This window comes from Macrotis lagotis, chromosome 1 (assembly GCF_037893015.1).
Source record: "Macrotis lagotis isolate mMagLag1 chromosome 1, bilby.v1.9.chrom.fasta, whole genome shotgun sequence".
Taxonomy (NCBI): domain Eukaryota; kingdom Metazoa; phylum Chordata; class Mammalia; order Peramelemorphia; family Peramelidae; genus Macrotis; species Macrotis lagotis.
The window spans coordinates 204416926-204430734 of record NC_133658.1 but is presented as its reverse complement, the minus strand read 5'-3'; the positions used below and the strand labels follow the sequence as shown (position 1 = coordinate 204430734).

Genomic DNA, 13809 nt, shown 5'->3' with positions numbered 1-13809 from the left:
CCAGTTAATATTAGGGAATCATTGTTTAACTTTGTATGGAAAAGTCTTTAATCATTTCGAAAAGATCAAAGGGCATTTTTATCAGTAGATTAACAACAACTGATGCCACAAAGGGAATGCTTTATTATTACTCAAAAAGTTCAAGTCACAAATTTAGGCTACATTTAAAAGGAATAATTCAGTCCAGAAGTAAGCTCAGTATAATACTAGATTTAAAAAAAGCTTGGGAGCCCTTGAGGAGAATGATTTTTTGTAATCAATACTAGAATTAAGAGGAAATGTTTCACTTCTCCATCTCCCATTGATTATAAAATTGGAGAGAAGGACCTAGAACAAAACAAAGTATTCAATTTAAAGCAGAAAGACATACTGAGAACAAACAGATGATCACCCAATAAAAGAGAAACTATTTCTGACAACTTAGAAAGATACTTCATGCACAAGAAGAGACAGAGAAGGAACTAGTAGTGTAGCTACCAGAGGGAAGAAATAGCTTCAAGTTACCTTTTGCATGATCAAAGAATATAGGTTATAGACTCAAAAATGCATCAGAGGTTATAAATTTACCCTTTGGCCTTGATTATCCTCAGAGGCCTGAGAGAGTAAAGTGTAAATTGGCTTGCTTTTGTTGTTTGTCCTTTGTTCTGTTTGAAGACCTATAATATTAGGGGGGGTGATTGTATGACTTGAAAATAAATTGAATTCAACTGAGGGTGGGAGGAGCTTCACTTTCTCCTCTGGAACCAACTGGGTCAAATGCAAGATATAAATCAGGACAAATGGAGATAGTCCTGATGCAGTGGAAGACCTTGACCATTTAAGCTAGAGAGATAGCATTCCAAGGGAATAGGAGAAAGAAAAGGTAAAAGAAGAAAGAATCTGAAAGAGGGAGGAGTTGGAGAGACAAAATGATACAAATAGAGGCAGGCAGCATAAAGAAGAAGAAAAATGGCATAAAATTGATCTGGTGCTGTTCCTTGGTAATTTGTAAAAACCACTTTTCTGAAGATATGGGGGAAATGTGTCCCATGCTTAGACAATTTTTCCCCTATATCTTGTTCTTTATTCTCATTATTTGAGGGTAGTAGATTTTTAATGGCTAAGGTTATAGCATAGTTTACAGAAGAGAAAGGAAAGATTTTAGAAAAAAATTCACTCAAAAACTTAAATTCTGAAATAGAAAAAAGAGAAGCTTACTGAACAGCTCAAATTTTGGTAAGCACTTCATAAAAGAACACCTCAAGTTGGAAATAAGAGTAATCATAACAACAAGATAGGATAAAATGGTTTCATGATTCATCAGTCATTTCTTCCACTTAATCTCAAAGTGGCTTTATTTCAGAAATGAACATTTTAAAATTGTGCTTATTGGTTCTTTAATAAGATTTATTACTTATAAAATGTAAAAATTAAGAATTCTATTATCCATATTTATAATAATATGCTTTTTTATTTAAAAAAATGGAAAGGAATATCACAAAATCATAGGAAACTTGTAAATATTTCAGTGTTGAATGATACACATGGTTGGATGATCTGAAGGTTCTTAAAATCATCACTACATGATGGTGTAAGTGGAAAAAATAATATTTGGCATCAGAAGATCAGTTTTATAAACCTGTTTTACTTTCTGCTTGTATGACCTTAGAAATGGCAAACTTATGAAGGTATAATTAATCTTAAAGGTTATATAGTTCAATTCCCTTCATTTTGCAAAAGGACTTGCCTAAGATGACAGAGGTAGGGTTATGGGATCATATATCAAGTATCAGAAGGGAATTTAGAGACAACTCTATCATTTTTATGGATGAGGAAACTGAGGAATAGAGTTTAAGTGATTTTATCAAGATACCAAAATTAGTAAGTAGGGCCAAGATTCAAAACAACAGTTTATAACTTCAAATGCAGAGTCCTTTCCAAATAACCAATTCATTTAGTTTCTCTAGATCTGTTTCTTTATCTGGAAAAAAGGCAACAAGAATTTATTAAACTCTTATTATGTACCAGGAACTGTGTTAGACAATGAAAATAAGTACAGAGGCAAAAAAATCCCTGCCCTCAAGGAGCTTACATTCAAATGGAAATGCTATCCCTACATAAATAAATAATGCAATATCTTTTTTAGATACTACTCCCTTTTTACAGAACAGTTGAATGATAAAAGAAAAGTATTTTGACATGAAGAAAATGAGTTATATTAACTGTGAAATGATTTAAGATATTGCTATTGTTTTGGATAAATATTTAATACCAAAAAGGAGTAGAAAAAGAATTTTATTTGGATTTTAAAAAACAACTAAAATACATGTGGAAGAGAGAGAGCCTTCAAATGCCTTTCAAGCATTTTGGACTCGAATGATAGCAGAAATATAATTGCTCAAATCATCTTTTAAATGAAGTTGAATAATGCCTCATTTGTATGTGAACAGCTTGATATTTTAGAGAAGGAGAGACAGAACTTGTTTTTATTTTAAAGTGGAAAAACACAAAATGACATACTGGACCATATTGAGGACTTACAGCTGCAGGTGATTATGGTACTTCAGCTCATTTCCATACAGCTAGCTAAGTAAAGAAGGATGAAATTTTAAAAAAATAGAAGTGACTTTCAATGTTATAGGGAGAGTTTAAAGGTGAGACTGAGAAATCAGGAAATTCTCATTTAAGCCATCTCATTTAAGAGAAGGGAACTGGAAAGAACATAGTCCAGGAAATGCTATAGGAAGCCTAGTAAAAGATTAAAGAGAGAAGCTGCTAGAAACAGACAGCTGACACAAAGCTTCAGTTAAGTTATGGTTGATTGATTGGAGGAAAAAACTGATTTAATTACCAAAAAGTTTTATCCACAATAATTATTCGCCAGTGTCACCTAGAGTTAAATAGAGGTGAAGTTTCTCATATATCTGATGTCCTCTTATCCCACTTCTGGCTTGAAATGGAGTAGTAGAAGTGAATCCAGGCTTTACAGCTCTTTATCTGGTGAAGTCCAAAGTTTCTTTTCCTTACTTAATAATTCAGTCTGAGCTATATTACTATGAGTTCTATTCTGATTGGACAATATAATATTTGGGCATGCTTGTCGCAGAGATAGACAGTCTTGGGGAGCTCTACTTTTTGATAGATCATATTGAAGTATTATTTTCTACTTTTAAGAGTGATTATAAATGGAAAGAACTTGCAAATGTATTTTTTTTAAGGTTTTTGCGAGGCAAATGGGGTTAAGTGGCTTGCCCAAGGCCACACAGCTAGGTAATTATTAAGTGTCTGAGACCAGATTTGAACTCAGGTACTCCTGACTCCAAGGCCGGTGCTTTATCCACTGCACCACCTAGCCACCCCTTGTAAGTGTATTATTCTAGTAGAGTAGGAAGTAGGAAAGAGGATTTTCCCAGCTTAAAAGCAGTGAGTACTAAAAGACAAGGAGAAAGCAGAGAAGTTTAAAGTGTAGATAGAGCAGATATTCCTTGAATGGACCAAAGGCATGAAAAGCTGCAGCAGTCCCCACTCCTACCCCCTCCACTTTTTTTTGACTTTTTTTGACATTGTTTTTTTTAAATCTATTTCTCTGTTGAGTTGCTGTGTGTACCCACTCTCATTCACATTTACTGAGAAAAATAGTGAGATAGTTTTCTTAGATTTTTGCGTGGATTATGATATATTTTACTATATGAGTATCTCTGATATTAGTACTCTCTTTGCCTTACTGTTAAATACATGGTTACTTTTAAGAAGTGTAAGTGTTATTATTGTGAGGGACTGATTATTAGTAAATATCATGCATTTTGTGGGTATGTTACATTGTAGAAAGTTGACTGTGTGAATGGGAAAGTTAGAAAAGCAATAATAATAATTAATAATATTTACTATTCTTTGTCTAACATTTTAAGGCTTGTTAACTTTTTTATATATTAACTCATTTGATTCTCACAACAATTCTGTGAGGTAGGTGCTATTATTATTTCTTTTTACAGAAGATGAAACTGAAACACAGCAATTGTTAAGGGAGATGATTATTAACAAGTTTACCCTCCAAGAACCTGGCAGAATTTGAATCTAACATGTTAATATTTTCTTTGAGAACTTAACTAGAAAGGGGTTGATGATTCATACATAAGGATCCCTGATGACTTCATAGTGAATTAGTTTTTAAATTATTTATTTTTTATATTTATTTTTAAAGCACATGTCATCTATGTTTTACATTTCTAAAATTTATTTTGTTAAATATTACCCATTACATTTTACTCTGGTCCCACTTCCTGTGGGCCACATGCAGCACCTGGCTGTGTGTCTAACACCTTTATCTTAGTAAGAAAAGTAGGATAAATCTGGAAACTGATTTTAAATCTTTGTGTCTCCAGCACTTAGTATAATGCCTTGTGCATCGTAGGTATTTAATTAATAATACTTGAATTAAATGAGAAAAATACTGTCTATTTACCTATGAGAAATTATTATAATTAAAAAGCCAGTTCTTGTTTTTTTGTTTTTTGTTGCTTTTTTTTTTTTAGGTTTTTGCAAGGCAAATGGTTGGTTAAGTGGTTTGCCCAAGACCACACAGCTAGGTAATTATTAAGTGTCTGAGGCTGGATTTGAACTCAGGTACTCCTGATTTCAGGGCCAGTGCTCTATCCACTGTGACTCCTAGCTGCCCCCTATTTCTTGTTAATAAGATAGTATTTCATCACACTAAATTGTACACAAATGAATGTATTCCTACATTATATGCAAACTTGCTTTTGATGTCAGGACAAAACTGTTCTGTGAATATTGTCATTTTAGAGACGTTTCTACTTTGACTCTGAGGATTAAAATTTTGCAGAGATGATTATCCATCTTTAAGGACATACTATAGATGATAATACATTTTATTTAATATTTGATTCTAACAATATTATTATCTTTATACAATGCATAGAAGAGACACAAGAGGAACTACTGTCCTTTAATTAATATTGAAAAATGTGCTATTAGCATAATATTTCATGTCATGACAGTTTGATAGCAGTATTTCACAAACAGATTTCTTATTAAATTGTTTATTCATCTAAATTTCAAGTCAACATTCTGTTTTTATATACTGTCATTATTATTGTTTTTCTGAATAACAAAAGAACCTAATCATATCCTTTGTGAGTTACTGTTTTCCTTTAACAAACTGCATAAAATTCTACCTCATATGTTTTAGATTTGGAAGTCACCACAGAGGTTAGAGAGTTGAATCTATTAGTAAAAGATGAGGGAAATAAGGACTGGAACAGGGCAGTAAATTTAATATAATTCCCACCTCAAAAATAAAAGAATTTGAATTCAAATCTAGGTACCCTAACTCCAAATCATATATTCTATAAACTGTTGTTGATGTTTTTGTCGTTTGGTTTTGAAGATAATCAATGACATCACAGGATGATGTTGTGACTTGTGTGTGAACTGGATGTAAGGGAGTCAGAGTTGCACAGGGTCATCCATCTCATTCTCTTTTCCAGAGTCATCAAAGTCCAGTGGTAACAAAAAAGTCAAAATAACTGGCAAATGTTCCCAGGATGTAGTGAATGACATTAATTGTCTGACCAAGCTGTAAATGCTCTACTTGCCTGCTTCAATTGCTTTCATGGCCATTGGAACAAATTGTTCTCATCTGCTCATTCCATTGGGGAAGTCTTTACATGCTTTTGGTAGATATTCACATAGCTTATTGAGAGACCTGTTGATGTCTCTTATCCTATTTTAGCTCATCTGTCAAAATGGTATACTGGACTGTGGTCACTGTAGGTGCTATAGCTTCTTGAAGCCACAAGTAAGAGTTAGATGTCAGGAAAATGCAGAAGTTGGATAAGAAGTACTGAAAAGGGCTACTCAAGAAGAACTAAAACACTCATATACCCTATTTTCTTCTAAATAGTATTACTATTACTACTACTAATACTGCCACTACCACCAGCAGTGTACCAACTATTACTGCTACTACAACTACAACTACTACTACTGCTACTACTACTACTATTACTACTACTACTACTGCTACTACTACTACTACTACTACTACTACTACTATCACTTCCAAACTACTACTTGCTGAAATTTATGCAATACTTTTTATACATAAATTCATTTCATTCTCATGAGAAGCCTAGGAAAGAAATATTCAGAATTTTCCTTCATTTTAAAGATTAGAAACCAAGTTTGATTTTCTTAAAGGAATAGAACTATTTACAGAAATTTAAATTACAGAGATAGAATTCAAACCCAAGTTCTACCTGGTCTATCCTCTACCTTGAATTTTTTCCCCCTTCTTTGTTTAGCTTTGAGACTTGTATTCACTCCAGTTTCAGAATAATCTTCTTCTAACCCACTGAAACATCATCAAGCATTTTGCAGATCACAAAGTTCTACCTCTTCTTAAACTTATACCTTTTAGCCATGTTCTTGCAAACTTTTCAGTTTGTCTTCTGTAAGCAAGCAGAATTACATACCATCCTTTTTTTTTTTTGCAATGCAATAGGGTTAAGTACTTGCCCTAGGTCAAACACCTAAGTAAGTATTAAGTTTAAGTCTGAGGTCAAATTTGAACTCAGGTCCTCCTGACTCCAGGGCTGGTTCTCTATCTACTGTGCCATTTAGCTGTCCCCAATAATATCCATTTTTGTCTCAATTTTTTCTCCCTTTCTTAACATCTCCATCCCTTATGAACCACTCATTTAGCTCCATTGAAGATAGTGACTGTGTACAGAGGCTGAAGATTTAGGGAGATGGAATATCTGACCCAATATAAATTAATTACTGGACCAATCTTCTTCTTGTAATATCTGTATCTCTGACTTTGTCTACTAGTTAATGTTGGTGATCCTGAGGTGTGATATAACTGGGGGAAAATGTAAAAGAAAAATCATCTCTTTCACATTCACATTCTTTTTTGCTTCTTGGGATTATACACCAACTCAAAGAAAAGATGTTTCATTTACTTAGTGATAAGATTTTTCTCAAGCTCAAATACCTGGAACAGTTCAAGTACAGAAATAATAATTGTCATTTAAAAATTTGGGTAATGATGAGGAAAAATCTGTCTCAAAGCTCATGTGATTTGCTTTAAAGGAAGAGCTGAAGGCATACTCAGGTACTCACTGAATCGTATGTAAAATTAGGATAAAAAGCAATGAAAAATCACTGAGAAAAGACAACTGACAGTCAAGGAAGGAAACATGCATTTTAAAAGGCCAACTAAATATATTTAAAAGCACAAAATATTCTAGGATCTTTCAAAGTAGGTGGTAATAGGCTCATATTTTTCAATAGCTACTGAATATAGTGCAGAAATGCATGTATGGTATGTTGTAGAATGATTAAACTGTTCTTTATAGATTATTTATAGAAAAAAGAGAAAGCATGGTTATATCTTAGAAGTAATTTGTTCAAAAATAATAAAAAGTATGTTTAAAGAAATAAAGAATTAGGATTTTTTTTTGGATTCTTTTGTGTAATGCTTAATTTTCTTTTCCTGTTTGTGAAATTTGGTAGATCTGTGGTTTTATAGATATGGGCACTCCTTTCAATGAAGGAGAATGGAATCTTTATATTTATTTTTAATCATAAGGTTTCCTTGTCCATGGATCCTCTTTCTGCTGGAGACCTACTTCTCTAATTTCTAGTATACCAATGTAGCAATAAGCCTGTCCATCTGTTCAATTTTGGATTTTTTTATATCACTGCAATACTTCATAGCTGTCATCAACTTTATCTTTTATGACACTTCTCACTTAAATATTGTCATGAGTCATATGCTATTGTTTGCTTATATCCATCATATAGCTTTCAAATCCTCTTTGGAATAGTTGTAATTTTGATTCCTCTAAGACAATAATGTGTTTCATCACCACATTGAATTGTGAGAATACTGATTGGTGATGAAGTGATAGCTTTTGAGGGTGAAAGTAATTTAGAATATCCAAAATAAACCCTTTACAATAATTTTAAAAATCACTCAATTTCTCTGTTTCCCATACAATGTTGGATTCAGCTCATCATCCATCTCTACTGTATATGCAAGGCAAAGTCTCAACACAAAAACTACTTTGATGCTCATCTAACTGTATACAGTAGTTTAGGAAAATTAGAAAAAAAATTCCATTTTCTTTTTCTCATATGGATGGTTAGTTCAATTTCTTTTATATTGATGTGGGTTTCACTTAGAAGGTTTTGACATGCTTAGAGGTTTAATACCATTTGGCAAAGCCAAGTATGAGTGATAATTGAAGGATGTACAGAGGACAGAATTCATAAAGGAGAAGGGACTTGAGTTCTTGCATTGATCTTGAAAAAAAATTGATGTATCTAGTCTAGAGAAAAGAAGACTCAGAAAATATATTATAGTTATGCTCCAATACTTAAAGAGCTGTCTTATAGAGGAGGAATTAGATTTATTCTGGTTGGGGCTAATGAGAAAGATGAGGAACAATGGATGAAATTTTCAGAGGACAGTTTAGGCCTGAGAATAATTAGCTGTCAAAATATGGAAAGGGCTATCTCAGGAGCCAAATGGGTTCATTCTCATTAGAAGTCTTCAAGAAGAGACTGCATGATAACTTCTCTGATATTTTGTAGTGGACCGGAGATAACTATGATCCTCTGTAGAGATTTAACATCAATAGAGTCCCTATTTTTTTAAAGGGAGTTGAAGGGAAACTTTGAAGAAAATTTTTTGAATATACTAGACAAATTATTTTTCTCTATGAAATTTGTAGAGACGGTGTGATTCATAATTAGTGTGCATATGCAAAATTTTGTTTCAGTATTGTCTAAGAATATACAAGAATATACAATATACTAAGAATATACAAAGCCTGCAAGACTATTAAAAGATGCATATCCATTTGCATCCTATAACTCAAACACATTAAATTAAAAATGTATCTATTTTTTCAATAAGGACCAAATATGGAAACTGTGAGCCCTTAAGGAGAAAGTTTTTTCTTTCAGGAAGCCATAAGTGCCTGCAAGTTTACAATGAAAGGACTTTAGTCAGACTTAAAGGTGCCATTCTATCTCATGGACATAATAATCTGGTACTATACATGCTGATACAATAGTGATTGTCAAATCAAACTTCCTTATCTTGGGTTCAGTCAATAATATCAGAGTAACTATTAATTATTATAGGTCTTAGGAATTTATTTAGAATGATACAAAAAATATTCTAATAATTTTTTCAGAAACCTCTTAAACTTTAATAATATATTTCTGTCATGTTAAAATTGTTATCATTCAATACAGTTGATGCTCAGCCATATTGTTTCTATTTTCTCCATGACATCCACTGACTTACAACATAAAATACCCCTAACATGGCTCAATCTTTTTGCCAACCACTTCCAGTGTAAAATTTAGGAAAAGGTAAAAAAAGGTCTGGGTTCAAGTTTTGATTTAAGTATTTGGAACATAATGAAAAATTAATATTTTATAATCTTGGTGACAATATCTTTGCCTCTTGTGAATGTAACTGTATGGTGACTATGTCTAATATTTATGTTGTCTATGATTTAAGAGTTTAACAAAAATAAAATTCAATCTTCCTGTGTCAAATTACTGCAAAAAAAGGGATAACAAACTCTTTTTTATTCCTACTGTTCTCTCTATGGTCCCAAGTATGTTTTAAGTATGATTTATGCTGAGTCAAAAAATAAACATTATTGTAAAGGACATATTACAGAAAAAGAATCAACATAGAGCTGTATCTATATATCTATCTATCTATATGCAACATATGCTGTATGTTACATATGCACAAATCTATATCTATATCTATATCTATATATGCCTATCAACAAAAAAGATTATTTGATGAACTGCCCATCTGTAATTTGTAACCATATTACTGAATTAAATTAATATCTTTTCATTAACTAAATTACTTAAGAAATAAAATGGTCACAGAGAAGTGATAATGAAATCTATAACTAAAAATAATTAATCAAGTAAATCTGCCTTTCTGCCTTGCTAGCTCATCAGTTAGTATTTCTATCTTATAGAATAAAACATTTTCTGGCAGGTGACTTGTCCAGTGCAAATGTTTTGCACTCAATTCATATCTTCCCCTAAATCTTTATCCAAATTGGACTCAATATAGCACATTCAATTCTAAGATGTTAAGGTGGTGAATTTCTTTAGCCATACCTGACAGAAATGAAACATATCTTAAGTGATAGTTTCTATACTCTCTATTTGCATTAATATACTTCATAAATCTGTAATTGACTTTCTATAGGTACCCAGGGAAAACACAATACACTGAAAGGCCTTCATGTTTGTTTGGGGCTTATATGTTATTAGTTTTAAATTTATGGAAATAGATCATATGAATTATTAGAACTAGAAAGGAATGTAGATTCCATTTAAAGCATCTCCCTCATTTGAAATGTGAGGAAACTGAAACTCAGAAAAAAAATACCTCAGAGTCACCCAGAGGTTAATGGTAGAGTTAAAACTAGATAGATCCTATTTCTCTATTTCCCTAATATATACTTCTTTATTAACTAAAATTATTTTCTGATTGTACATTTGACATTTCAGGAGAAAATATCCAACATCTATGCCATGCACTATTTGTTCAGGACTGTAGGATCACTGATGTAGTGACAAATTCTATAAATTAAGTTGCTTAACACATACAAGTTACTGTAAAAAAAAGAATAATAAACTATAAGATACAAAACTAATGCAACAAAAATTAATTCCTCCAATTAATGGACTTCTCTGGGTTATCTGCTTCTTAGAAAAACTATCTTAGAAATAGCTCAGATGACACCTCATCAAATCTCCTCATTTTACAGATGAGGCAAATAAGGCCCAAATAAGCTAAGTGACTTGATTAAAGTCAAACATCATAGGAGGGAGTTGAACTTCTCATGTTCCCAAGTCATTGCACTTTTTTTATGTAATGATCACTCTAGTTCTCTTTATAAGGCAAGAGGTGAATGGGAGCATTTCAAACAGATAAGTTTATCCCAGTATGAATCTTAGTAGTTCCATAGAAGTAAAAATGATGTCAAGTTGATAATTCAATCATAATAATGACCTACTGCATATATAGTGGAGTTTCTTTAATTCTTAGAATGCTTCTCATTTGGATTGACTGATATTGACTGAAGAAGCTAATTCCATGGAAATGTTTCAAATGGTTCAGTGCTCTGGTTGTACAGCCACAGTTGCAAAACTACCACAGAAAGATAGATCCATTTTTTTTTTTAATAAGGGAGGCTGCCTTCCTTATACTGCTGAGAATCTCCATTTGACAATCCATTAAGAAGATTCAAGTAGGCTGTCTTTCATTTTAACATCTTTAAGTACAGATCAAAGACTAAATTATTGAGGAAATATAATTTTTTGAAGAAGGGGGTGTATTGAGGATAAGAGGTCCCATTTTATAATTTTTTAAGTCTTTACCCATTGATTTCTTAGTCTGTACTACCTGCTCTAAGGAAAATTCTGTGTTCCTTCAGTCATGTATACAGGAGATCTGAAAATTTCTGTTTGATGACATTTTGTATTGGTTGTCCCTCCCTCTCTGCACCATCTGGCTCTTTGACGATCTTTGTTGCAGCAGAACAGCATCATTTCTATCAATAATAAATGTTGTGAGTCCCAGGGCTCTTGGCTGATGAAGTTTAGCACAGAGTCTTCAGTTTCAGAAACATGCCAAATTACTTATACTTTTTCAAGTCCTCAATCAGTTTTTAATCTACTCTGGCAACAAAGTTCAACTCTCAACGATCTATATTCTAATTCTCATGGTAAATTTTTCTTCCATGGCAAACAAATTATTTTTCCATAGAATTTATTAACAGAGATCTTGAAGAACTGAAAAATTCATGCAATTGTTGCATTTAACTATGTTAATTACTGTGCATTGAATAGATCTTTGCTTTTTCAGTGTAATTTTTTATGGTTATATGTAAATACAAAAGTATTCAGACATTTGTGCATTCACAAAAGTGAAGCTAATTATTTTTAAAATAAGATAGAAGACTCACTTTTTATTTCAAAAACACTGAACTATTTTTTTAAGGGAAAACTTTGATGTTACTTTTGGCAATATACTGATACACACTCTCCCTTTCTGAGAAATTTGCTGTAGTTATGTTGTTGTATTATTTTAGTCATTTCCAACTCTTCATTACTGCCCCCCCCTTTTTCTTTTGAGCAAAGATACTGAAGTAGTTTGCTATTTACTTCTCTAGTTCATTTTACAGTTGAGGAAACTAAGACAAGCAGGATTTTTCCAGTGTCATTCACTTTGTATGAATTTGAGGTCAGATTTGAATTCAGGTCAGCCTGCCATAATAATCACTAAGCAACCTACTTGCCCCCTAAGAAGTTTAGCCATTCTATTTCATCCTTGACTTGTCTAATTCAATAAAGTGCTTTAAATTTGCAAAACATTATCTCAATTCTTCCTCAAAACAACCCAATGAAGGATTGCAAGTAATATTATTCCCATTTTATGAAAGAAGAAACTAGTGTCCAGAGAAGATAATGGAGACTGAATGTAGTCATCTTGCTGTTTAAGTGTAAAAGGTGGTCTTCAAACTCAGGTCTTCTGATACCAAATGTGGTATTAGCAATATCTGAATCCTTAACCCATTGCAAGTTATTAACTTTTTCTTACAAAAGTTTTGAGACTTAGTTAATGCATGGGACTAAAAATTTTGATGCTACTTCTAGTCCTACGTCCAAGCCAGTAATCAGGAATTCCGTGTGTTAGTAGATCACAATGGGTAACTCAGGTAAGAGGGCATAACTCAGTTAAATTAACTGAAGATATTCTTAATGTCTATACTTGTTGAATATCCTTCTCCAGCTATTATTAAGTATATATTTATTTTTAAAAGATTCTGTGCTATATATTCCAAGGTCACTAACAATCACCTAATTATAAACAACTTCAAATTGGTATTAATGCTTAAAGTATGGACCCTGAGATCCAAACTCGTCTAATACCCAAGATTCAACTACCTTCACTAAGTATTCTAATAGTGTAAAAATGAGATTTAGAAATATTTTCAGTTACAAAGGTTGGAATAAAAGCATATTGAAGAGTTTTTCTCAATGAACAAAATAAAATCCAATTTATCAATATTCTAGCTAGTTGAAGTTTAAAGAAAATAATTTTACTCCAGACTACTAAATACATTATTCCCATATGTCATGCCAAATTCTCTTATTTTTTATTTAATTATTCAGTTCCATTGATCTCTTTTCTCATATCTATTACCCTTAATTCCTAGAAATTATCATCCTAAATAGTATCTCTGTTCTTTTACTTATTAATTATTCTTTTTAACATTGAAAAATTATGGAATATAAAATGAGTTTGTAATGGTACCTCCTGATATAGACTACATTTAAAAACAATATTCAGATAAAACTAACTCTTGGTGATCAATTTCTTTTTACTTTAATTTTTGAAGAAACTATGGTACTTTATTTCCCAGGTTGTCTCCTTTTTGCCACTAGATTAATAAAATACTAGATCATTCTTAGGTCACATTCCTGCTTACCTTCCCCATCCACCAAAAGGACCTAAACATTATATTCTAATAATTAGGAATACAAACATGTGAATTAAAGGAAAATGCAACTTTAAAGGAAAATCTAATGATCTTTTAAAAAAGTAATGGTTTCAAGTCAAATGCACAAACTTTGGATGCACAAAAAACTGTCTAAATCATCAGTCTTCTATTATTCCAGGTAATGGAAAATAGGGTGAATATTAAAAGACAGAATCTGCTAAAATCCTCAAAAAGATAAACCTCATTA

General features: G+C 32.1%; 1 protein-coding gene across 1 annotated transcript in view; it reads right to left on the bottom strand.

Annotated features, from left to right (window-relative positions):
- The window catches only part of SNTG2 (syntrophin gamma 2), a 233794-nt gene that overhangs the window by 20751 nt on the left and 199234 nt on the right, over positions 1-13809 (bottom strand). The gene's annotated exons all lie outside the window — the stretch shown is intronic.